Source organism: Sciurus carolinensis, chromosome 8 (genome assembly GCF_902686445.1).
Source record: "Sciurus carolinensis chromosome 8, mSciCar1.2, whole genome shotgun sequence".
Taxonomy (NCBI): domain Eukaryota; kingdom Metazoa; phylum Chordata; class Mammalia; order Rodentia; family Sciuridae; genus Sciurus; species Sciurus carolinensis.
In genome coordinates this window covers 119,387,823-119,414,032 of record NC_062220.1, presented here as the reverse complement: position 1 = coordinate 119,414,032, position 26,210 = coordinate 119,387,823, and the positions used below count along the sequence as shown (strand labels likewise).

The 26,210-nt window shown below is 41.8% G+C and overlaps 3 protein-coding genes and 1 pseudogene across 11 annotated transcripts in view; all 4 read right to left on the bottom strand.

The window, feature by feature from the left end:
• Nucleotides 1-26,210, bottom strand: part of LOC124991706 (immunoglobulin lambda-1 light chain-like) — a 1,192,366-nt gene that overhangs the window by 65,633 nt on the left and 1,100,523 nt on the right. The window lies entirely within an intron of this gene.
• LOC124991707 (immunoglobulin lambda-1 light chain-like) overlaps nucleotides 1-26,210 on the bottom strand; it is a 1,154,667-nt gene that overhangs the window by 70,092 nt on the left and 1,058,365 nt on the right. The gene's annotated exons all lie outside the window — the stretch shown is intronic.
• The window catches only part of LOC124991709 (immunoglobulin lambda-1 light chain-like), a 981,515-nt gene that overhangs the window by 74,607 nt on the left and 880,698 nt on the right, over nucleotides 1-26,210 (bottom strand). The gene's annotated exons all lie outside the window — the stretch shown is intronic.
• On the bottom strand, nucleotides 2,485-17,020 carry LOC124990517 (serine/threonine-protein kinase MARK1-like; annotated as a pseudogene).

Sequence of the window (26,210 nt, the reverse complement as noted above, 5' to 3'; positions counted from 1 at the left end):
GATGGAATGTAAATTCAGGACCTCTTTGCCCTAAACCTATTGTTTTTCCCTCTATACCAATACATAGTTATTCATGTCTATACAACTGGTTGGTGACTTCTGGTCAGCATACACACATCAGTGATATCTGTCTTAGTTTGTTTTGTGTTTCTATAACAAAATGCCTGAGACCAGTTAATTTATAAAGAATAGAAATTTATTTGGCTCCTGGTTCTGGAAGCTGGGATGTCCAAGAACATGGCACTGGTACCTGGTTAGGACCTTCTTGCTCCTTCTGAACAATGTAAAGGTCATCATCACATGGCAAGACACAGTGAGTATGCTAGGTCAGGTCTCACTTCCTCTTCCCACAAAGTCATTAATGCCATCATGGGGGCCCCATTCTCATGGTCTTGCCTAATTCTTATTACCTCCCAAAGACACAACTTCCCAAATACTAGAAGCTTATGTTTAGTGATTAAGTTTCCAATTTGTGAAATTTGGGGAGCAGAAATATATGCAAACCATATCAATGTCTAATCAAATCATCCATTCTCTGAGGCTAAGGCTTATGCATGGGCATCCATGGATGGTTGGAGATGGGCAGGTCTGAGGAACCATATTGGTTGGCCAGGTAGGATAAGATTTATTCCCAAGTATTTTTTGAGGTTATTATGAATAATTTTTTTCAGCAGATTCATTTTTTGGAGAAGAGTAATTCAATTTATGTATATAGATCTTGTGTCCTGCTATTTCATTGAATATGATGATCAGCTCTAGAAGTCTTTTTCTAAAGAGCCAAAGACAAATGCGATATTATGAGAACTGTTCAAGTAACATTTCAGCGTGCACCAGTGAAAGTGAAGAAAGAACTGCATCACTTGTTCTGAAGGACACTGGAGTAAAAAGAGGCTACACAGTTTTGTTTTGCTTTTTCAAATATCACCCTTGCTAAGGCAAAAATATGCTTCATTTTAGAACAGAACTGTTACAGAAGAAAGCTACATCACAGTACAATACAGAATATAAAATTCATCTTCATCTGGAAGCCATTATGGCATGGCAAATCACCTATACTTAGAGATTTCCAATGTAGGTTAGAAATACAGCATTTATCACAGCTTTATTTTCCTTCCATAAAATCTGAATACTATTTCTCAGGAGTGTGAGGATGGAGCCCATATGTTGATATTACAGTAATTTCAACATTAAATAACATTGCACAATCAACCTCCAAGGCTAATTCAGTATAAAATAACAAGTATTAACAGGTACCTTTACTAGTGGTTTTACATTGTATGCATCACTAATGATGAAAGAAAAGTAGGTAAATGCCCAAATACAAAGCTTCACATTCTAGGCATCATGATGAAGAATAAATACAAGAAACTTGATAAAATATTGAAAACAAATGGGTTACATGGAAACAAACTGAACAGTCACATAAGCAGAAATCATTAATAAACTTATAAATAGTATGATTTACTCACAAGTCTCTTAAGTACAGAGATTATAGAGGCAGGGGTGGATGGTGGATGAAGAGGATGGGAGGAGAATGAAGCAAATGTTCTCAGTGCTAGTTAATTCCTGAGGTGGCATTATTTCTTAACTGATGCATTGATCAATGCTGTAAAGATGCATTTGTGCTATGAAACAGTCCCAATGCTATTACATTTCTGCATTTATACTGTGATGTTCTGAAGGCAGCTAACCTAAGAGACAGTTGACATTATAATAGCCTGTTGAAGTATTGATTCTTTTCTATTTTGATGCTACAATTAGCAGTGGGACAGAAAATACTTCAAAGTTCAAAGAAACCTGGTATAGACTTATTTTTTCCAGTACTTCTTATCTCAAGCCAAAGTTATAATTTATTTTCATGTACTTTATTTTAAAAACTCAAAGTCCTGACACAGTAAACATTTTGTATCTTCTTAACTAAACCTTGTGTGATAACAAGGCTAAGAGCAAAGATAAGCAAAAATAATTCTGTGTATAATAAATCTGATCAGCTTCTGGTTTTATTTTAAATGTGATTTTAAATAATTTTTAAACATCCATGCTACAATTGTAAAGATTACTGTGCACTTTTAATCCTGGGTACAATTTTCAAAATTGTATGATAAAGGTGAGAATTTAAAAACCTACCAAAATATAAATAGCAGGGAAAAACATGTTCAACTCAAAGCATCAAATGTACATTTATGTGCATAAATCTAGACAACTGTACAAGTTTGTAAGCATTCCCATTTTATTAAGCAAATCTGTGAACAGAAACACACAATATACTTCCTGTACATGTGAACCTACTTTCACGCTGCTGATTTATTATAGTCATACTGATTTTAATTTTATACTTCATGACTATGTATAATCTTATTGCATTAAGGGCAAATTCTACATGGGAAGATTCAAAGGTGGACCACATTAGGCATTACCAGTACATTCAAAAACTGTAGCTCATTTATGGGTGTATCTTCTCTCATCCTGTAAATTTGTATTTCTTTACAGCTTAAGCTCATTTGCTATTTTGGATGCAATGTTCTTTCGCAGTGCTGGGGATTCGAACCCCAGTCCTTCCGCATGCTAGGCAAGCACCCTACCAGATGGGCTATATCGTCAGCACTATGCAATGTTCTTGAATGCAATAGAAGTCCCAGATATTCACTTGAAACGGACTCCACTAAAGTGACAGAGATGTGGCAGTTTGCAGACTTCCATCTCCCACTGCATCAGGCTATCCTATCTAGCATCTCCACAGACACAGAAAAGCTAAAACCTCTCTTTTTGTTCTTAATTAGTTATTTGCATCTAACACTTTTTGGATTTCTCTCTGTCATTAAAGTCCATTGAACTAGTGGTTTTCATACTGCATGTGAACCACAAAGAATGAGGCTTGGAATCTTTACTCTCTTCCTTGTCTCTTTCTTTTGCTTTCCCTGATGTACTTCCACAAATGAATTTCGTTGTGATTTTGCTTATTATACCAGTGGACATTCCCCTTCTGGCATATGTAAATGCACCAGTTTATTGGGATGGCGAAGTAAGCAGCCCATTACAAGGAACGCTGTGTTGCTCCAGGAGCTGTTCTCCATGGAAAGTGCTTTGACTTGAACTCCCTCAGGGAAAATGGGTAAGGTCTGGAGTAGTGGCACTAATACTGTGAGCACATGAGGAAGCAGCAGGCACTCTTGGGGTTGTACCAGTAAGCTTGAGAGCCATTTTAATGGTTGGCAGTGTGACTTTAATAGGGTGACCAGAAGTGGACATGGATTTCTGGTGGCAGAGCTGGGCTGAGGCAACAGCAGAGGACATAGCAGATCCTGCAGAAGATATGCTAATTGTTGACATCTCCGTAAGGCTGCTCTCCTTTCCATTCTGTAATGCTCTGTATCCATCTGTGGTCCTCTCACAGATGTATGTATCCTTCTTGCCATGCTACCTCCAGGGTGCATATTGTTACACGGAATAGTTGAAGACTTTTTCCTCTCTGGACCCACAAGTGGGCTTGTAGTCATCTCACTTTTTGATCCAACTGTGGTGCTGACAAGTTTATGAGTCACATCTTTGTCCCACTCTGTTCACTTTCTACATTAACTTGAGGCCGTTTAGTGTATGATATGGCAGGGGAAATGGATGGACCAGTATGATCACTAAAACGTGGATGCTTCTCATTTGCTGAGATGCTTTGCTGGACCTTCAGGTGAGCAGGGGACTGAAGAGTGCTGTTGTTTAGGTCACTACTGGTCTGTGACCTCTGAAACAAGTTTCCATTGGATATTGACTCACTGCCTTTGAATTCAGGTGGTTTTCTAACTAGAAAAATATAAGTAGCCAAAACTTCATTGTATTTCTGACTTATTAAGGCATAATTTATTTCATCTCATGCAAAACCCATGGTGACCATAATGTCCATTCTTTTTGTAACACAGAAATCTGGTTCAGGCTCAGTATGTGGCTTTAATTTTTAGTGACCAACATTCGTCCACCAATTTTTCATTATTTGTTCCAAGCTGCCTCTCTTTATTGGATTCAGCACTAATAATTCCTTCAGAAGATTTTCACAGTCTGTGGACATGTAGAAGGGGATATGGTTCTTTCCTCACAAGACTCGCTGGTTTAGTTGCTTTAAATTCTGGCTGCTACAATAATGTGGGCTGCAACAGAATGTGTCAAAATTGTTCCCGACTGAGATTTCCTTTCTAAAACTAAAGTCAGCAATTTCAATATTCATATCAGCATCAAGAAGGTTTCCAGCCTTAAGATCACAGTGATGCACTTTTGATGCCAATACTATATGACAGATACAATCTGCTTAAAGTTTGCATGGGCCTCTTTCTTTTTCATTCGTCCATTGGCAAGTAAGTAATTAAACACTTCACCCCCACTCTCGTACTCCATGACTAAATAGAGGGTCTTTTTCTGTTTCTATAACTTCCAACCATTTCACTGTATCAGGATGTCTCAGTATCTTCATTGTTCGTATTTCTTCAAACAGCTGTTTTGCACTGGTAGGATTTAGCTGAGTTTTGTCTGTTATTTTCACAGCAACCTCTCTACCAGTTAGAACATTTCTTGCCAATTTCACTTTGGCAAAATTCCCCTTCCCTATTGTTTTCTGTCAATGGTAATTTCTGACGCGAGGCTGTTCCTCTGTTGCTGAAGTAATGCAGTTTCTACTTGGGGGATGTTCCCTCTGCACTTGCTTTGGTAGGCTGGACATGTGGTTCCATCAGTGTGTGATTCTGAGTTCCGCTCCTTCACCTTTGGCAATGGGGTCCCCGCAGATTTGGTGCGGGCTGCGGGTCTGGGCCCGGGTCTCCCAGGTCTGGCTGGGGTGCGGACCCCGGGTGGGGACGAGAGGAAGGGAGTGCAGAGGACAGCACCAGGCCTGGCCGCGGACAGAGGCTCCCACAAGACTCAGGCGGTGTATGGACCGGTCGCCGCAGGGCTGGAGGGGGAAAGACGCCTAGGAAGAAGAGGAGCCGCGCGGGGACGCTGGCTGGGACCAGGGAGGGACGTGGGCTGGGACCAGGGAGGCCTCCGGGCCAGGGCGGCTGCCCCGCGCGGGTAGGCAGGAGGCCTGGAGGTCGCCGCGGCGGCCTGTGCGCAGCGGGGACAGGGAAACGAGGTCCGAGTGGGATGGCGGGGCCCCGCTTGGCTCTCGGGCCCATTACTGAAGGTGAACCTGATGCCGCAAATCACTGCCTCGCTAGTCCCGGAAAGCGCGGCTTGGCAGCGGGAGCCGGGGCCCTAACAGTGCCTCCCACCCGCTCCCCGCGCCAGGCCTCAACTGTTCAGCTGCGCCAGGCTCAGCCGCATCCACGCCAGGGACCTATGGCGGTGGTGCCGGGCTCTGGGCGCTGAGACCCCAGCGTTCGCGAGGTCCCTGCTGCCAGGCTCCAGTCAGGAGATGCAACCCTTATGGCAAGCTCTAGAAGTCTTCTGGTGGAGTTTTTTTGCTCTTCTAAATATAGGATCATATCATCAGGAAACAGAGATAATTTTGACTTCTTTTCTCATTTGTATCCTTTAATTTCCTTCTTTGGACTAATTGTTCTGGTTTGAGTTTTAAGGAATCCTTGAACAGGATTGATGAAAATGGACATCCTTGACTTGTTCCTGATTTTAGAGGAAATGTTTTCAGTTTCTCTCCATTCAGTATGATGCTGGCCTTAGTTTTGTCATACATAGCCTTTACCGTCTTCAGGCAATTTCCTTCTACAGCTCGTGTTTTAAACACTACTGTTTCTCCAGTGTTTTCAACACTGGAGAACCGACTTGATCAAGGCGTGTGTCTTAATGCAGTTTTGAATGTGTGTCAACATGTTATTACTGGTTTTTGCATCTATGTTCATCAGGTATATTGGTCTGATGTGTATTTCTCTGGTTTGGGTATCAGGGTAACACTGAATTTCAAAAATTTTTGTTGTTGTTGCAGATGGACAGAATACTTTTATTTTATTTATTTATTTTTATGTAGTGCTGCTGAGAATGGAACCTAGTGCCTCACACATGATAGGCAAGAGCTCTACCACTGAGCTACAACTCCAGCCCCTTATACTGGCTTTATTGAATGAACTTGACAGAATGAATTTAAGAGTGTTTCTTCCTTTTCTATTTCATAGAGTACTTTGAAGAGGATTGGCATTAGTTCTTTTTTAGCAGTCTAATAGAACTCAACTGAGAATACATCTGGTCCTGGGTTTTCTTTGTTGGAATGCTTTAATTGCTGTTTTTACATTGCTTGATCTTGGTTTGTTTAAGTTTTCTATATATGATTCAGTTTGGGTAGGTTATATGTGTCTCAAAATTTGTCAATATTTTCCAGATTTTCTAGTTTATTGAAGTATAAATTTTCAAAATAGTTTCTAATGATCCTTTGAATTTCAGAAGTGTCTTGGTGATGTCTCCTTTTTAATCTCTGATTTTGTTGACTTGGGTCTTTTTTTGGTTAGTATGTCCAATGGTTTTTCAATCTTGTTATCTTTTTCAAAGGACCAACAATTTCATTGATCCTTTGTATTTTTTATTCTCAATTTCATTAATTCTGACTCTGATCTTAATTATTTCCTGGCCTCTACAGATTTGGGAATCTGTTTTTTTCTCTAGGGCCTTGTGGTATAGGATCACTGTATTTATTTGAGATAATTTTATTTTTTTGTTGTAGGAATTTTAATGCCACAAACTTTCATCTTAGAGCTGCTTTCATACTGTTCCAGCGATTTTGAATTGTTGCATCTCTATTTGTTGCCCAGTATTTTTTTTCCAAGAATTTCTCCCAGGAGTTCTTCTATGGGTACAGTCCTCAATCAAAATTGAGTTATTTAATATCCTGGTGTTAAAATGGTTTCTGTTTTTAAATCTTGTGGTTGATTTCTAATTTCAAACTATTGTGATCTGATAGGATGCAAGGAATTATCTCTAATTTTTGTATTTGCTAAGATTTGCTTTGTGCCCTTAAGTATGATCCATTTTAGACAAAGTTCCCTAAGGCACTGAGAAGAAGTTATTGCAGTTGTTGTTGGATAAAATGTTCTATAGATGTCAGTAAGGTCATTTGATTAATAGTAATTTTTAGTTCCAAAGTTTTACTAGTTTGTATCTGGATGACCTATCTAGTGGTGAAAGAGTCATGTTAAAATTACCCAGTGTTAATATATTGTGGTCTATTTGATTCTTTGTATAGAGAAGGATTTGTTTTATGTACATTGGTGCACCATTTTGAAGGGCATATTTACTATTGTCATATCTTGTTGGATAATTCCCATAACCAGTATTAAATGACCATCTTGTCTTTTCTGATTAATTTTGACTTGAAGTCTACTTTGTCTGCTATTAGAATAGTTACCCCTGCTTGCTTTCAGTTTTCATTTGCATGGTATATGTTTTTCTACCCTTTTACCTTCAGTGTGTGGATGTCTTTGTAAATTTAGTCTCGCATTTTTTTGGGTCTTGTTTTTTAAAATTTGTCCTAATTAGTTGTACAGTAGAGTAGAATGCATCCATACATCTTGATAAATCATACCCAAATGGAGTGTAATTTCTCATTTTTCTGATTGTACATATTGTTCCTTAATATAATCTGCCAATCTGTGTCTTTTAATTGAACAGACTAGATCATTTATATTCACTCTTACTATAGAGATGATGATTTTATTTCATGTCATTTTGATTTATTTCTAATGTTTAATTCATATTTGACTCTCATTTAATTTACTGTTCTTTTATTGAGATTCATTCCTATGAATCCCTTTTATTTTTATTTTTCATTTCTTCTACATTGAAGCATTTCACTGTAGGACAGGCTTAGTGGTATAAGTCTTTTAATTTCTGCTTATCATGGAAGGTTGTTTCATGTTCAATTTTGAAAAATAGTTTTGCTGGATGTGGTAATCTCTGTTGTCCACTTTTTCCTGAGCCATGTGCCATTGGTCTCTCAGAAGGGCCCAGCTCAACCCACAGAAAGGTTCCTGGAATGTAAACAAGCTTGATGATCTGGGTTCTGGACATACAACAACTAAGGAGGGATGGAACAGTGTTCATGGGCTCAATTCCTAGAGGGAGACCGTGAGCAGAGGCATTGAAGGCCAAAACTTCAATTTGGCCCAGAGGAGCAACTAGAGGAAGTTGAGGCACCACACCTCCTCAGTCTTCTATTCTGACCAGCAGTTGTTAAGAATGTTCCCCATTATCCCTCAATAGGGCCCCCAGGGGAAGAGTAAATTTGCATAATCACCAAACACTCACAGCCCCTAAAGGACCTGAAGGTGACTAAGAGAGGCCTGGGGAATCCCAGCCATGCTGCTTGTCTCAGGAGACATAACTCTGGGGCATCTGCACCATGACCTGGACCCCTGCCCTGCTTGCCCTTCTCTATGCACAGGTGATCAGCTAACCCTGTCCCCTGACTCAGTCCACACAGGCCTCTGAGTGCAGCCTGCCCAAACCTTGATCTCAGCCCAGACACAGCTTCATGGAGGAACCCTGGCTATGGGTCCTTTATCTTCGGGCCCATTCCCCTTTCTTCTCTTGCAGATACTGTGACTTGACTCGGTCAATCCCAGGGCTGGTGGCCCTGGGACAGGAGGCCAAAATCACCTATTGTGGAGATAAACTCCATCTAGAATTATACTTATTTCCAGCAGAATCCAGGTCAGACCCCTGTGCAGGGGATATACATGGATACTGAGAAGCCCTTAAAGATTTAATCTCAAGCACAAAACCTTTATTTAAAGATGGCAGTAGTGGATGCTACTCTCCATCCCAAGATGCAGTGTTTGTCATTTACTATTCCCATGGAGCAGAGGTGGGGAAGACTTACAATGTACCATGTGCATAAAAGTTCAGATAGGAAACAGTGTTTTGCAGTCATATGGTATCAGTTGGAAACCGTCCATTTGGCCCTTGCAGTATGATAGGACCACTGAAAATCTTAAAGAAGTGAACATGTCTCTGCCCAAACACAGGCAGTAATGATTGTTGGCTGACCCTGATTTTAACAGTGACTTGAAGTGCTGAGAACTCTCTTGGGGGCCTCTTTTTGCATTCTACATGAGAAAACTGGCTCAGGTCTACAAATTGGGGTTAAGATTGTATTGAAGCCACTGCCTTCAGTACTTCTCAATCAGCCTTAATTACTTCTGAGAATTTGACTCAACAAGAACCTGTGTTGGCTGCCTATCCCCTACTTCCAAGAGCGCTGAATTCTCCCATTCCTCTCTGGAGGTTAAGTCCTCAGGACAATCACTGAATTGTTTTTTATAAATGTACCCACCTTGCTTCTGATGGTTATACACATTCAGGTGATTGGTTATTTCAGAAAACCATTGTCACTATTACTATCAAGTACCCATTTCTCAATTTCTCTCTCTCTCTCTCTCTCTCTCTCTCTCTTTCTGTCTGTCTGTCTGGTGCACAATAATTACACAGAGTATTTGGTTTCATTGTGTCACATTTGTAGTGCACATACTTTGATCAATTTCATTCCCAAGCATCTTCTGCATTTTCTTATTCCTTTCTGTACCCCGCCGGCCTCCCCTCTGTTTTTACAAGATCCCTTTTTATTTCTTTTTATCCTTAGCCTGCATATTTTAAAGAGAACTTAATGCCCCTTCACTTTCTGAGACTGACTGATTTTGATTAACCTGTGTTCTCCAGTTTCCTCCATTTTCCTAAAAGTGACATATTTCCATTCTTTATGGCTGAATAAATTTCTTTTGTGCATACATACCACATTAGGGACTCATTTCCCTAATAGCCTCCTGCCATCTTCACTGGCCACAGAGTCCCTGAGTAATGTAGGAGTCCTCCCACCTGCATGTGCTTCAATCACTTGCTGAACACAAGACCCTCCAGGCCCTCCTGAGCATAGATTCATCTCTAAGGACAAAGGCCAGGGTGGAGTTGTGGACCCAGAAGATGGGTCCAACAGGTGAAGGAGAGTCCCATGGCCTGAGGTGGCTCTACAGACCTCCCTTCCTGTCTCTGTGTCCTGGGTCTGGAACCTGCACTGAACAGAACAGTGCTGCTCCAGATCAACCCTGAACTCAGACTGATTTACACAACAGACAACTTCCTAAAGCAAATGTGTACAAAGGGCAGGGAGGAAGCCATCCCAGCCTGCTCCTTTAGAAGTAAAATCAGAGGCACCTTCACCATGTCCTGGAACCATCTCCACCTCAACCTCCACACTCACTGCCCTAAGAACCCACACACAACAGAACATGGCAACCTGGACATGACTCTCAGGTCAGTGCATTCCTCCCTGTGGTAGACAGGATGCTTGGGAACCTGCAGGGTAAGGTAGGAGGGCTGTGGGGCTGTGCTCACAGTCTTATGTGGGCCTGAGGGGCGACAGGTGCCAGGAAAGGAGAGCAGGTTTGCTTAGGTGTTCAATGTCTCCACCCTCCTACCAGGTTCATGGAGCCCTTGACTGATTTTGATGGGAAGGGTGCTTTGAGGGCTCAGGAAATCCCTGGAGCAGGCAGGCAGTGTACCTGCTAGAAGGCAGCTTCATCATGAGTCCGAACACTTCTTCTCTTATATGCAACGTGGCCTCCTACAAGCTGACTCAGCCATCATCTATTTTGAAAACCCTGAGACAGGATCACATGTTCAGAAAATAAACTTGGATTAAATATCCATAATGACACTAGCAAATGTTAGGCCATTCCCCTGTGTTTGTCATCTGTGATGATAGCAAACATTCCACACACAACTCTGGCTGCTTCTTTGTCTCTGATTGAGGAAGCACAATCACCCTGACCATCAGTGGAACCCAGGTCAGGGACAAGTCTGACATTTTTGGTGCCCACAGCACATGGCAGGGGGAGCTCACAGTGACACAGATGGGCACATGGGACAGAAATCTCTCCACCCAGGCCAGACTTTCACTTTCACCCTTACTCAGCAATCACCATAACCTTGGTTTTTTTTTTCACTCAGTTGGAATGTCATTGCACCCAAGAGTACTGTAGAATCCACTAGAAACATGATTTTCCCAAAGATTTAGCTGGATTTTAAATTAAAATCTTGTCATATCCATTCAGTCCTATAGAGGCTAGTTCACAGGTTCCTGGATGAAAAATGTCCCCAGACAACCCTTTCCTTCATTAGACACTCACACTATCTTCCACTGATTTCAATATAGATTATAACAAGGAAGGAACCCATTCTCTGAATTTTATCCCTGTAGACTTTATCTTCAAGGAACATGAAGGATTGTGAGCCCAGTGGGATAAAGACCCAGGATGAGATGTTCTGATGTGGCAAGACCTGCTCTGGGTGTCTGAGATCAAGATCTTTCAACCGCCCACATGCTCAGGAAGTGCACACATGTCTCTCTGGTGTGAGTGAAGACCAAAACCACCTCATCCCTATGCCCAATGAGACATGCTCATGAGCCTCCCATGTCTGACCAAAATTAAACTCTGTACAGCACAAAAACAGACTCTTGGTTCTCATTGCAAGGATCAGTTCTGTCCTGCAGATGTGGCACAGGAGGCAGTGTGTTCACCAAGCACATGGGAGCAAAGTCTCTTTTATGCAAAGACAGATCTATGCAGGAGATAAAAATACTAGCACATGTGTATGCTTGTGTAAATTTGCAAGGTCTTGCTGAGATTTGTCCTCCAGAAGAAAATATCTTCCAAAACACTAATAATATTCTATCCTAAGCTGGATTATTCATAGCACCTGGGATATACAGTTTTAGAAAGTTTACCTTTAGGGTATGCAGAATATATATATTAATCTCCATACATATATGTGTGTGCGTGTATTTGTATATATATACAGACATTCATATAAAATGATGATTCTAGAGTCTGATCTGGATATACATACATATATAATGTATAGAATTTATTAAAAAACAAGCCTATAGCCTCTATGTATACCCTCCTGACTTGAATAGAAGCTGATTTCTAATTTGTGTATTGATAGACAATACAGGAAAAATCAAAATACATATCAATTATAGCACAAACTACTATTGACAATGATTACTATAGTTTTGAATGTGTAGTTTACTTTTTTATTTGTCCTAATTAGTTATTTATCACAGTAGAATGCACTTTAACTCATATATAAGTGGAGTATAACTTCTCATTTTTCTGGTTGTACATGATGTAGAATCACATTGGTCATGGAGTCATACATGCACATAGGGTAATAATGTTCAATGAATTCTACCGTCCTTCCTACCTCTATACCCCTTCCCCTTCATTCACTCCCCTCTGCCTAATCCAAAGTAACTCTATTCTTCTCTAGCCGCACCCTCATTGTGAATTAGCATTTGCATATTAGAGAAAATAGTCAGCCTTTGTTTTTTTGGAATTCGTTTATTTCACTTAGCATGATTTTCTCCAGCTCCATCTATTTACCAGTAAATGCCATAATTTCATTCTTCATTAAGGCTGAGTAATATTCCACTATGTATACATATCACATTTTCTTTATCCATTCATCTATTGAAGGACACCTAGGTTGGTTCCATAGTTAGGTATTGTGAGTTGAGCTACTATAAACACTGATGTGGTTACATCACTGTAGTATGCTGATTTTAAGTCCTTTGGGTATAGACTGAGGAGTGGGATACCTGTATCAAATATATATATATATGCTAGTCATTGGTGAACACAATACCTTTATTTAGTTTTTATGTGGTGCTAAGGATGGAACCCATGGTCTCATGCATGCTAGGCGAGTGCTGTAACACTGAGCCACAACCCCAGTCCCACTCAGTTAACTTTTTATACTAATGCACCATGAACTGTCTCCTGATAATGGCACCAATGCATAAGACCTTATGTGACAGTTCAAGGAATCAACTGGGGTAAATTTGCATAAAATGATGATTCTAGAGTATCCTGAACTGGATATTGTGTTTTTGGGGATTCTGGTCAGCCCCAAATGGTGCTGGACAGACTTCCAGAAGCCTGTCCAACAGCAGGTAAGGTGCAGCCACACAGCTAAAGAACCACAGAGAGGTGCCCTCCACACCAGAAGCCCAATATTTTGGCTGAGGATTTTACCTCAGCCCAGCTGATCCAGGGAATCTAGAGTAGGTAAAGAATGCAGGTCTATGGTCTTCCTGGTTCTGCTCTTCTCTCTTCCTTCCTGAGTGGCACTGGGATAGTCACTTCCTCTCTCAGTCCCATCCTTTTGAAGTGCACTTCCCAAATTCTGTGCTCCCAGTTCAACTATCTTGGGGACTTCATGGCAAACAGTGTGGGTCACTCACTATACACTAGAAGATTTTGACAGCTTTCTCAGGACAGGAGGCACAGGCTACAAAGTCCCCACCTGGCTGCAAGGTGGGAACAAGGTAGAGAGGGAGGACCAATAACCACCTCCTGGTTATTCATTTCCAGGTAAATGGGAAGGCCCAGGGCTCTGATCTGAACACACCATTCTACCTGTCCTGCCCAGCACACCAACCTGGAAGTTCCTATATGAGCTAGGCCTCTACCCATGAACCCCACTACTACCTGGAAATTCTCCATCACCTGCCCTGAATATACATCTCTCCTGCCATCAAAGATCTTCATGTAGGAAAAAGTATTATCTTGTTCTGGAAAAAGCTTTCAGTCCTGGTCCCTGAGTTTCCCACTCTCCTCTTACATCCTCACACACCCAGAGTCCATCCACAGGGCACTGACACAGCTGTGCCCACACAATGCTGTTACCTGTATCTCCTCCACACCTGATGGCATTTCCAGAGGCACCTGTGCAGAGAGGGTGCCACATTATAACCCACCAATCCTGTGAATCTCTTCTAATCACTGTATTAATTATCTGCATTTCCCCTTGTTTGATTTATTTCTCTCAATTATTTCCCCAATAGGCTTGGAATTGTTCTCTAGAGCAAGAACACATGCATAGAAATTAGAGATATGAACAGATGCAGGATAATTCTTCCTTGCAAAAATACATCTGAGGTATGAGGGGTAATATTTTCCAATATTCACTAATTCCTTATGTGAATCTGGAACATTCTGTTTCTGTTTCACCATTCTTACCATCTTAACTTTCCTGGTTTCCTGAGACTGTGTTGCAGATCCAACCATCACACCCAGGTTCAAGTGGGGAGATGTTGTGAAAACAGTACGTTCTTTCCTTCACAAGTGCAAACACTCACTGAGAAGAACTCAAGAAGACGGTGTGCCAGCCCATGAATCTTCACCATATTCCATGGCTACTACTGGACACCTGGGACCTAATGAATAAGCCTGGATTTTCAATAGAGAGGATAATGTGCAGGTAGAAGCTTGTAGGATAGTCTGCTGAGACTGTTCAAGAGGTGTGTCTAACCCAGACTCACCCAGGAGATGGAAACTGCTGATAGAAGAGGCAGTGCCCTGTCCATGCTGACTCCCAGGTTGGAACCAAGATGGAACACTGTGGTCCAGACCAGAGTGAACCTGAATAATCTTTGGTCTCCTGTCTATGCCTCTGCTTCTGTAGCCACCACAGTCCCATATTGACTCCACACCTGCCACTGGCAACAGGAAGATGAGTCCTTGAGTCCTGTGTCACCCAGAAAGAGGCCCTGGGACCACTTATATGATCATCTACCACTCCTGAGAAAGGTGCTGTGCTACCTCAGGTGGGGCGGGATCCTTCTCCTTCAAACTGAAGTGTTCATATTTCCAGTGTAACCTTCGCCCTTGTTTCCTCCCCTTGACACAGATAAGGGCCATGTAGTAAAAAGAAATTTCTGCTGTGGGGACAGCAAGCCAAGTATCAAGGTCATATGGTCTTGAGCAATATGTACTGATTTTATACAGACCCCTCTGAGCCTACTGTAGCTGGTGTAAAGCATCCACCAGAGGGCAGCAGAGACCACCTGACAGAGTCCCTGGGGCTGGAAGTCTGGGGTCAGGGGTATTCAAACATGCAGGAGGCTTTTCTGGAAGACAAGGTGTCCTTTTTCATGTCATCCTCCTTCATATTGTGATACAGATTCTTTACTCTCCTGATTTCTCACTTCCAGCTCTAATAGAATGTGTCTGCTAATATGGCAGGGACCCAGGTTCTTCATTTCCCCCAAGGTCACCATTTGTGCTGAAATTCTGCAACCACCAGGCAGTATAGAAGCACAGTGTGGGACCTGCCCAAAACACACTGGAGATGGGAAGGCACAGCACCCAAGATCTGCCTGAGGTGCTCCCACCAGGGACAGAGTTACAGCACCTCACTGAATCTTTAAGATTTTCAGACTCTTGGTTCAGGGAAGAAGTTTATTTCCACCATGTAGCCCAAGAGTCATGATCTGGGGCAGGACACACATCTGAGCCTCTGTCTTCTGTAAACTTGGTTCAGAAAATTCAGACAGATGTGACTCTGAGTTCTGCATTACCACATCAGCCCAGGAGCAAACCCCAAACACAGTGTGGGCAGAGATGTTGCCCAGACTATGTAACTAATAGGGGAGGGAGGGTCACCCAGTGGGTTGACATTGGTCCACAGGGCCACACATTTCCTCTCCTTGTCTCTGGGTTGGAGTCTGGCTGAACCCCACAAACCTCCCTTATCAGCATCTGTGATCTCAGGCTTATCTGCATAACTCCCAGGTCTCTCCAGCTAGGGGATAAATGAATCCTGGGTAGAAGCCTGGCCAGCCTGTGCCTCAAGAATCAGCCTCAGAGCTGCCTCCACCATAAGCCTGGACCTGCCTCCTCCTTGACTGCCTTGCTCCCTTCACAGGAGCTGCCCCAGGGCTCCCACCCACCAGTGCAGAAGAGTGCTCCTTTACATGTCTGGCCCTGCCTCTAACAGCAGCAGGTCCCTGAAGTCCCCACTCTGTGCTCACTGGCTTGTGTAAACCTGAAAAATTACAGCTGCCAAGAAAGGAGTAGTATTTTTGGATGTTGTAGGCTTCATTCTCCACCCTATCTCATAGACCACTGGCATTGGGATCAATGGGAGGGGGCACACTGTCAGCACATGGAATCCCAAAACTTATCCATGCCAGGTAGGAAGGATATCCTAGAAGGATCCTTCACCTTGAAGCCCACTGCTCCTTTTCTGCCTTGTAGGATCCATGACTTTCTCCATCCTGACTCAGCCATACTCTGTTGGTGACCCCAGGAGAGGTGGCCAGTGTCACCTGTGGGGGAAACAGAGTTAGAAGAAGTAAAGTGCACTGGTACCAGAGAAACCAGTTCAGGCCCCTGAACCGATCATCTATAATAATGACAACCAGCCTGCAGGGATCCCTCACTGATTCTACTGCTCCAAATCAGGGACCATGACCACCCTTACCATCAGTGATGTCTAGGGCCACGGATGATGCTGACTACTACTTTGAGTTGTGGGGCAGCAATGGTGAAGCTCAAAGTGACACAGGCAGATAAGGAATTGAGAGAGGAACCTGCCTCCACTCTGATTCCCAACATCCATCCCTGTCCTCACACTGGCAGGAGAGGGCCTGCCTCCTGGAGTGGAAGTTTCCATTCCTGCCCCTACCCTCATATTTCTAACCTGGGCAGGCAGGTCCCTGGGCCTCCCCATGCTCCTCTGATTCCACTAGAATCTGAGCAGGACATTTTTATTGACTTGAATTGCCACCTCCCAAAGGCCACACAAATCCTATCAGTCACAAAACACTAAGTCTTAGTATTAAAGAAAATTCCATTGTGACAGGGTCTTAGTTACAGTTCAGAGAAGGAATGTCAGGCTGGAGAATGTTCACTGAAGAGGTTTAAAGCAGATCTGTCAGCAAAAGAACAGCATAGAATTAGGAAGTATTCATGACATAATGTGCAGGGCTGGTAGACAGCGGGGTGAGGGGGTCTTGTTGTAGGTGCTGATTAATAAACTTCTATCTGATAAACTACCTGAGTGTCCAACTCAGTAGAGCCAGCAATTTCCCTGGACAATAGATGCTTAGGAATGACCCAAAACAAAGAATGATTTAGTTACTGTTTACATCCTCATCCTTCTGAGCCTGTGTCCTGGTTCCAATAGTAAAGCTGACAGAGCTAACCTCTGTCCGCTGTGTGAACAGCAGTCCCTGCAGGATGATGGTGATCATGAGCCAGAGATGAGTGTATGAAGTTCTCAGAGGGAAACAGACGTGTCTCCACATACAGGATAAATGGGTGCTGGGTCAGCCAGTCCCATCCTGCAGGACTCATGTATAGAAATGATCTTGTGAGTGTCTCCCTCATGAGTGCTGGGGTAGGGTGCAGTTGGAGGCAATGGCCCTCCCCAGGTCCCTGGCTGCCTGCGCTGCTCTGAGATCTGGCAGGGATAGAAGCCTGGACCTCCCTATTGAAGCTCCTTCCTAGCAGAAACCCCAGATTCCTCCCTCTTTCTGAAGGGCCCCTTGTCTCCCATCACCTCACTGCCTCCTTCACCCTCTGTCCCATGCCCCAAACTTCCCTGTGCATAGAGAAGCCTCTCCCTCTGCTCTAATGCAGGCCCTGTATTGGAGACTAGGTTCAGAGACATGTCAGAAACTTATGTTCCTATACATCTACAGTTCCTTCACTACAGAACCAGTCTGGTCTCTGTGACATTTATTTCTAGGAATTTCTGATGCGCCAGGAATCCCAACTTGGAATTTGACTCACAATCATAAAGGCTGTTGGTATTGTGACCTTTAAACTGGCAAGGCCCCACCTGATTCCATCTCCCTGTCCAATTTTAGAATCCTGCCTTGGAATCCTGGTTCCAATTGTTTCAGATCCATTCACTCCCACTAGCTCTGTGTCTAACCTCTGTGGTCCAAAGCTTCCTGCTCTGCCCACTGGCAGCTGCATCACCTGCCTCCAGGCCACCAGATGTCTGTAAGCATCTCAGGAGTCACCCAGCTTGGCCCACACAGGGGATGTTCCAAGTAGCAAAGAATCATTCTATGTCTGTCAGGGACAGAGAACTTCTGGTCATTGCTGTATGATAGTCCTTGAATACTCCTCACACTAGGTAGGGGCAACGGTGATAGAAAGAGAAAGGTCAAATTGTCACCTAGATTTGAGTCCTCAGGGCCTGTATCAGGAATAGGTGAATTCACAGGCAGGTTATGTTTTACAGAGACTTTCCCAAGCTGGGGTTCCCTGGACAAAAGTGAAGATGTTTGGCCAGACAGGCCTGGTATTGTATCCTGGTCCACTGACACATTTGATCAAGAAATATTCATGGACCATGTAATCTGTGCTAGATACCAAGCCAGGTGATTCTAGATACAAAGTTGAGTACTTCAGATGGTCCCTTCCCTGTTACTGGTATAATAATCTCAAGCTTGAATTTAGGACCCCTGCAATTGTGTGTCAGTCATGTAGTATTCACATGCATTTTTCTAGAGAGCAGTTCTAGCATCTATAAATTTTCAAAGACTCCAAGAGTTCAACACCCATTGATCTAGAGGTCAAACCTTACCAGGTGAGGCTTGAACAACCTCTTCCCCTTTCCCAGACTGCTTCTTCACTTGCTTCTCTCTCAGGCAGACTGGGAAGGTGCAAGACACACATAAAAGTTGTTCTTGTTATTAATTTTACAATCCTGAACTAGACCTGAGGCTTTAAGCAGGTAGAGAAGGGACTCCTTGCAAGGAGTGAAGAATAGAGGCTACAGGGAGTCCCCAGATATCACTCTTTTTCCCCCTTGCTTAATCGTGATATACTCTGCACCCTCCTGCACTTTCCAAAGTTGACGTGTTAGTCAGTTTTTCAGTGTTATGACAAATATCTGAGATGATGTGATTATGATAAAAGGTTTATTTTAGCTTACAGTTTGGGAGGTTTCCTTTCATGATCAGTTGGCTCATTGCTGGCAGCACTTCATGGTGGGAGCCAGTGGTGGAGGAAGCAGCTCACTTCATGGTGACCAGAGGAAGAGGAGTCTCAATATCTCCTTATAAGACAGGACCCCAATGGCCTAACTTCCTTTCACTAGGTCCCACCACCTACAAGTTCTGCCATCTTCAAAGAGCACCATGGCAGGACACCAGACGTTCAACATATGATGGACCTTTGGGGCACAAATATGCCCATAGTCACTGAAATCTAGAGATTATCATTAGAAATTTGTAAACTGGGTGTTGGGGAAAATGGTAGATTATGGATGGGCACTTTCCTGGTCACTGCATGTTGTGAAACTAAACTCTCAGACACACACCTCTTGAAAAGGTGAGAGAGGGAATCTTTTCTGGGAAATAACTCTGGACATTGAAAACAGAACGGGGAATCACATGGCTGGATAGAATAAAAGAAAAGAGATTCCCAGGGCTGCTAGTGGGTGCAGTCTCTCCTGTGCTAAAACTGTGAAGCAGTACTTCAATTAAGGAACCCCAATTTTGGGAGGCCTGAGGGGTGTGTAGATACAGAGAGAGATCAGAGTTCAAAGTCACTGCACAGTGAACCTAAAGCATATCTTGTGCAATAATATTGTGCAGAGGGGAAAGGGAGGAGAACACGTCTCCTGTATCTCCTGGTTACCAGGGAAATTTGAAGAAGGAACCATCTTGCAGCTCCAGGCCAGGGGAGGGGCAGCTATGGAACCCAGTTCCCAACAGCTGTCCCTGATCAGAAGAACAGGTTTAGCAAACTCACAACACATGGCACAGTGTGTATCTTAAGAGACCAGAAGAAAATCAAAAGCGGAGCTAGGTTTTTGTAGAGGGAAAGTGGTCAGAAAAACACACCTGGCTTCCCTCCCCCAACCCCTGCAGAATGACCTCTTATAAAATTGGTTGCCTGAAAGTACAGCTGTAAGGAGGAGCCTGGTGGATAATAAGAAAGGGTGGGGAGGAATTCATAGTCTGAACCCTAGTGATGTAAAACCACACAGTTCATGTGTGTCTGGGGGCAATAAGAATTGACCCCTCCCCTGCATGAGTGAAACCCAGGAGTTTTTCCTGGGGGACAGTCTTCCAGCAAGGCCCAGCATCTGCTCAGCCAGGGAGCTGCACCAGTTAAAAACCTTTAGACCAATCCAAGGAAGAGCTTGTAAACTTAACTTGAACCCTGCCCCCAAGGGTCCTGCCTGTGGGACCTCCTGTCACTGCAGCAACCACAACTATCATACCTGAGAAGAACATTTGGACCACCAATCGTAACAATTCTAAAATTTCAGCAAGTTCCTTTTCTTTATATTATTTTTATTTTTTAAATTTTTGCATTTTTACTTATTTTTTTTCTATTCAGCATTCTTTTTTTTTTCATTTTTATAATTAATTTTATTTTTTTTTTCATTTTTAAAAACATTTTATTTTTACAGACCACATTTTGATTCGTTGTACACAAATGGGATAAAACTTTTCATCTCTATGGTTGTACACAATGTAGATTCACACCATTCATGTAGTCATATGTGTACATAGGGTAATAATGTCTGTCTCAGTCTACTATCTTTCCTTCCCCCACCCCCTCCCACCCCATTCTCCACCATCCAAATTTCCTCCATTCTACAAAGTTTAAGTATTTGCTGCAACCATTGCTATCATTGTGAGAAAGTCAGTAGGAAAGGAAGATGCAAGTTACCATGGGAACACCCGGTAAATAGTCCTCACACAATGCCAAGCCTTGTCAGGGCTGGTAGCTAAAGTCTAACTGGACAATGAACAAACTCAACAGTGTGATTAATTAAAGGTTTCAGGTATGATGGGGGTTTGTCTTTGGATGTGAACCTTATTACAAGAGAAAAAAATGTTGGATTTGGGTACTCTACACACACATACACACAAAGGATGAGCCACACCCACCTACCCAAAGAAGAGATTAATAACCTCAGATTCATTCTGTCTTTCAACCAATGGGTATACAGTTGAGAAAGCTAGTAAGTAATGCTACACCTTTACACTACTAATTATACATCTTCCATTAAAAATATCTTAAATTCTACTAATAAACCTGGTCTATCACTAAATGATCATATAAAGGTTCTCATGGGGTAGAACCTTTCATTGTTTTTTTTTTTTTTTTCTTTTTATTGTAAACAAATGGGATACATGTTGTTTCTGTTTGTACATGGAGTAACAGCATACCATTCGCGTAATCATACATTTACATAGGGTAATGCTGTTTGATTCATTCTGTTATTTTTTCCTTTCCCCCATCCCTCCCATCCCTCTTTTCCCTCGATACAGTCCCTCCTTCCTCCATTCTTGCCCCCCTCCCACCCCCCATTATGTGTCAAAATCCGCTTATCATCGAGATCATTCGTCCTTTGGTTTTTTGAGATTGGCTTATCTCACTTAGCATGATATTCTCCAATTTCATCCATTTGCCTGCAACTGCCATAATTTTATCATTCTTTATGGCACAGTAATATTCCAGTATATATATATATATATATATATATACCACAGTTTCTTTATCCATTCATCAATTGAAGGACATCTAGGTTGGTTCCACAATCTGGCTATGGTGAATTGAGCAGCAATGAACATTGATGTGGCTGTGTCTCTGTAGTATGCTGATTTTAAGTCCTTTGGGTATAGGACAAGGAGTGGGATAGCTGGGTCAAATGGTGGTTCCATTCCAAGCTTTCTGTGGAATCTCCATACTTCAGCATTCTTTTTGACCTACATGGTTCATGAACATTTATACATATTCAGACCTGTCTTTAGTTCTTGTTTTCATTTTTGGTTTGGTTTGGTTTTTCTTTCTTTCTCATTGCTAACATTTTTCTAAGGCAATTATTACTCATAGATCAATAGTTTGAAAACTGAGATGTTTAATTAGAGTGTAGCTGTTTTGTACTTGTACTCATTTACTTTCATTTTTATTTTCAATTTTAATTTTTTATCTGTACACATTTTTCTGTCACTTCTCTGTTTTCCTTGGTCTTCTTCCATTCTTTTCCTCTGCTAATAGCCAACCTTTACTGATCTATCACTCATCCTCTATTTTCTACTTCCATTATCTCTTTCCTTCTCTCATATACATTGGATCCTACATTACTTCTTTTCTATTCCTGTTCACAATTTAAAATTGTAAAACCTTCTGTAAACTATTGACTGGGGAATAACTGAACATGTCATCTCTGTTTATTGTGACAATTAATATAGTAGATACCAAAGTAGGAAATCCTTGGTTTTGCTATAAATTGATTTTTTTGATTGTTATTATTATCTGCTCCCCCTAACTGTGAGCTGGTGGGAACATTCAGAGTTCCTAATAAGTTCACAGGGTAGAAAATCTACAGCCTCAAAACCATACTGTCAAATGGGTAGACACACAAACAACATGAATAACCAAGGGAAAAAATTACCTCAAACAGACCAATATAATTCAATAACAGAAATCCATTGGCACCAGAATGGAAGAAAAGACAGAAAAATAGTGTAGAATGTTCATTGTTAAATTGAACTTCGAGTTAAAAGATGAAGTAAGGGAGAAAATACAGGAAGCAAGAGATCACTTCAATAAAGAGACAGATATTCCTCGAAATGAAGGGATCAATAAACCAAATTAAAAATTCATTGGGAAGCTCCAAGTCCCGGAGCCAGCGCGGCATACTCTGGCCCGCAAGTGGCTTCAGGGACCAGGACAGGGCAGCCAGCAACCTCCCCAAGCAACCTGGACACTGCGGTGGGAGGTGCCTTTCAAGGCTAGCTTCTCAGAACGACCGCCCAGTGAGAGCCTTTCTACATAGAGACAGCCACAAGTCCCCGAGCCAGCGGAGAGCTTCGATCCGCAAGCAGCCTCTGGGATCAGGGCAGGGCAGCCAGAGACTTCTTCAGGTGGCTCGGCCCACTCCGGCCGCAGGCTCTTTCCACCGGGCGATCCAAGATGGCGACCTAGAGGGTGACTGCATCTCCAGTCGCTCCAGAACCCAGGACTCAAGAAGGGGAGGCATTGAGAGACTTGGACAAAAATAGAGTCACGGGGTGAGTCTCCCGCACTGGGCGAAACTTGGCCTGGGCGCCAGACACAGATAGGGGTGGCTTATCATAGCAGGTTAGGGCAGCTAGAGTCTTCCCAAGGTAGCCTTCCACACTCCGGCGGTGGGCTCCCCCCACATGGCCAGCTGCACGGTGCAGGCCCCCAGTGAGAGTCTTTCCGCACAGAGCCAGCTCCAAGCCCTGGAACCAGTAGGGGCTAGGGGCAGCTTTCTTTGGAAGCACTGCATTATCTAGTTCCTCCAAGACTTCAGGCTACTGAAGGCTGGGAGGTGATACACTGGAAATCTACTGGGACACTATAAGCCAATAGAGGAAATCTGCAATATCTCAGATTCCCACTGACATCTGACCAATATGAGAAAACAAGGGAAGAAAATGTCCCAAACAAACCTAGATACTACATCAATAAAACCCAATGAAGGCACAGCAGAAGAAATGTCAGACAGGGAGTTCAGAATGTACATAATTAAAACAATCAGAGAAGCAAATGAGGAGGTGAAAGAGCAAATGCAGGCATTGAAGGAGGAGATGAAAGAGCAAATGCAGGCATTGAATGATCGCACCAATCAACAGTTAAAAGACCAAATACGGGAAGCAAGAGATCATTTCAATAAACAGTTAGAGATACTGAAAAAAAAAAAAAAAACAAAGTGAAATACTTGAAATGAAGGAAACAATAAACCAAGTTAAAAACCCCATAGAGAGCATAACCAATAGGGTAGAACACCTGGAAGACAGAACCTCAGACATTGAAGACAAAATATTTAATCTTGAAAACAAAGTTGGCCAAACAGAGAAGATGGTAAGAAATCATGAACAGAATCTACAAGAACTATGGGATATCATGAAAAGGCCAAATTTGAGAATTATTGGGATTGAGGAAGGCTTAGAGAAACAAACCAAAGGAATGAACCATCTATTCAATGAAATAATATCAGAAAATTTCCGAAATCTGAAGAATGAAATGGAAAACCAAGTACAAGAGGCTTATAGAACTCCAAATATACAAAATTACAACAGATCCACATCAAGGCACATTATTATGAAAATACCTAACATACAAAATAAAGACAGAATTTTAAAGGCCACGAGAGAAAAGAATCAAATTATATTCAGAGGGAAACCAATAAGAATATCAGCAGATTTTTCAATCCAGACCCTAAAAGCTAGAAGCGCCTGGAATAACATTTACCAAGCCCTGAAAGAAAATGGATGCCAACCAAGAATCTTATACCCAGCAAAACTTACCTTTAAATTTGACGATGAAATAAGATCCTTCCATGATAAACAAAAGCTAAAGGAATTTACAAAAAGAAAGCCGGCATTACAGAACATTCTCAGCAAAATATTCCATGAGGAAGAGATGAAAAACAACGATGCAAATCAGCAACAGGAGGCACTAGCCTAAAGGAACTGTCAAATAAAGGAGAAACGAAATCATGTCAAAAAACAAATATGAGTCAAATGACTGGGAATACAAATCATATCACAATCATAACCCTGAATGTTAATGGCCTGAACTCATCAATCAAAAGACATAGACTGGCAGATTGGATTAAAAAGAAATATCCAACAATATGCTGCCTGCAAGAGACTCATCTTATAGAAAGAGATACCCATAGACTAAATGTGAAAGGATGGAAAAAACATACCATGCAAACGGACACAGCAAAAAAGCTGGAGTATCCGTCCTCATTTCAGATAATGTGGACTTCAAGCCAAAACTAGTCAGAAGAGATAAAGAAGGACATTACATGCTGCTTAAGGGAAGCATAAATCAGCAAGACATAACAATCATAAATATCTATGTCCCGAACATTGGCTCATCCACGTACATCAAACAAATCCTTCTCAATTCCAGAAATCGAATAGACCACAACAAAATAATACTAGGCGATTTTAACACACCTCTCTCACCACTGGATAGATTGTCCAAACAAAAATTGAATAAAGAAACCATAGATCTCAATAACACAATCAACAATTTAGACTTAATGGACATATATAGAATATACCATCCAACAAAGAACGAATACACTTTCTTCTCAGCAGCACATGGATCCTTCTCTAAAATAGAGCATATTTTATGCCACAAAGCTACTGTTAGCAAATACAAGAAGATAGAGATACTACCTTATACTCTATCAGATCATAATGGATTGAAGTTAGAAATAAATGAAAGAGTGAAAAACAGAAACTACTCCAACACCTGGAGATTAAACAATATGCTACTATATGATGAATGGATAACAGAAGATATTAGGAAGGAAATTAAAAAATTCTTAGAGGTAAATGAGAACAAAGAAACATCATATCAAAATCTCTGGGACACTATGAAAGCAGTACTTAGAGGAAGATTTATTTCATGGGGCGAATTCAAAAAAAGAAGTAGAAATCAACAAATAAACGTCTTAACACTACAGCTCAAAGCCCTAGAAAAAGAAGAGCAGACCAATACCAAAAGTAGTAGAAGACAGGAAATAGCTAAAATCAGAGCCGAAATCAACGAAATCGAAACAAAAGAAACACTTGGAAAAATTAACAAAATAAATAGTTGGTTCTTTGAAAAAATAAATAAAATGGACAAACCCTTAGCCACACTAACAAAGAGAAAGAGGGAGAAAACTCAAATTACTAAAATTTGGAATGAACAAGGAAACATCACAACAGACACGACTGAAATACAAAACATAATTAGAAGCTATTTTGAAAATCTACACTCCAACAAAACAGAAAACCTCGAAGACATCAACAAATTTCTAGAGACATATGAATTACCTAAACTGAACGGGGAGGACATACACAACTTAAATAAACCAATTTCAAGCAATGAAATAGAAGAGGTCATCAAAAGTCTACCAACAAAGAAAAGTCCGGGACCAGATGGGTTCTCAGCCAAGTTCTACAAAACCTTTAAAGAAGAGCTCATTCCAATACTCCTCAAAGTATTTCATGAAATAGAAGAGGAGGGAACCCTCCCAAACTCGTTCTATGAAGCCAATATCACCCTGATACCTAAACCAGACAGAGACACATCGAGGAAAGGAAATTTCAGACCAATATCCTTAATGAATATCGACACAAAAATTCTCAACAAAATTTTAGCAAACCACATACAAAAATATATTAAAAAGATAGTGCACCACGATCAAGTGGGTTTTATTCCAGGGATGCAAGGTTGGTTCAGCATCAGGAAATCAATAAATGTCATTCACCATATCAACAAACTTAAAGTTAAGAATCACATGATTATTTCAATAGATGCAGAAAAAGCATTCGATAAAATACAGCATCCCTTCATGCTCAAAACACTAGAAAAAATTGGGGTAGTGGGAACATTCCTTAACATTATAAAGGCAATCTACGCTAAGCCCAT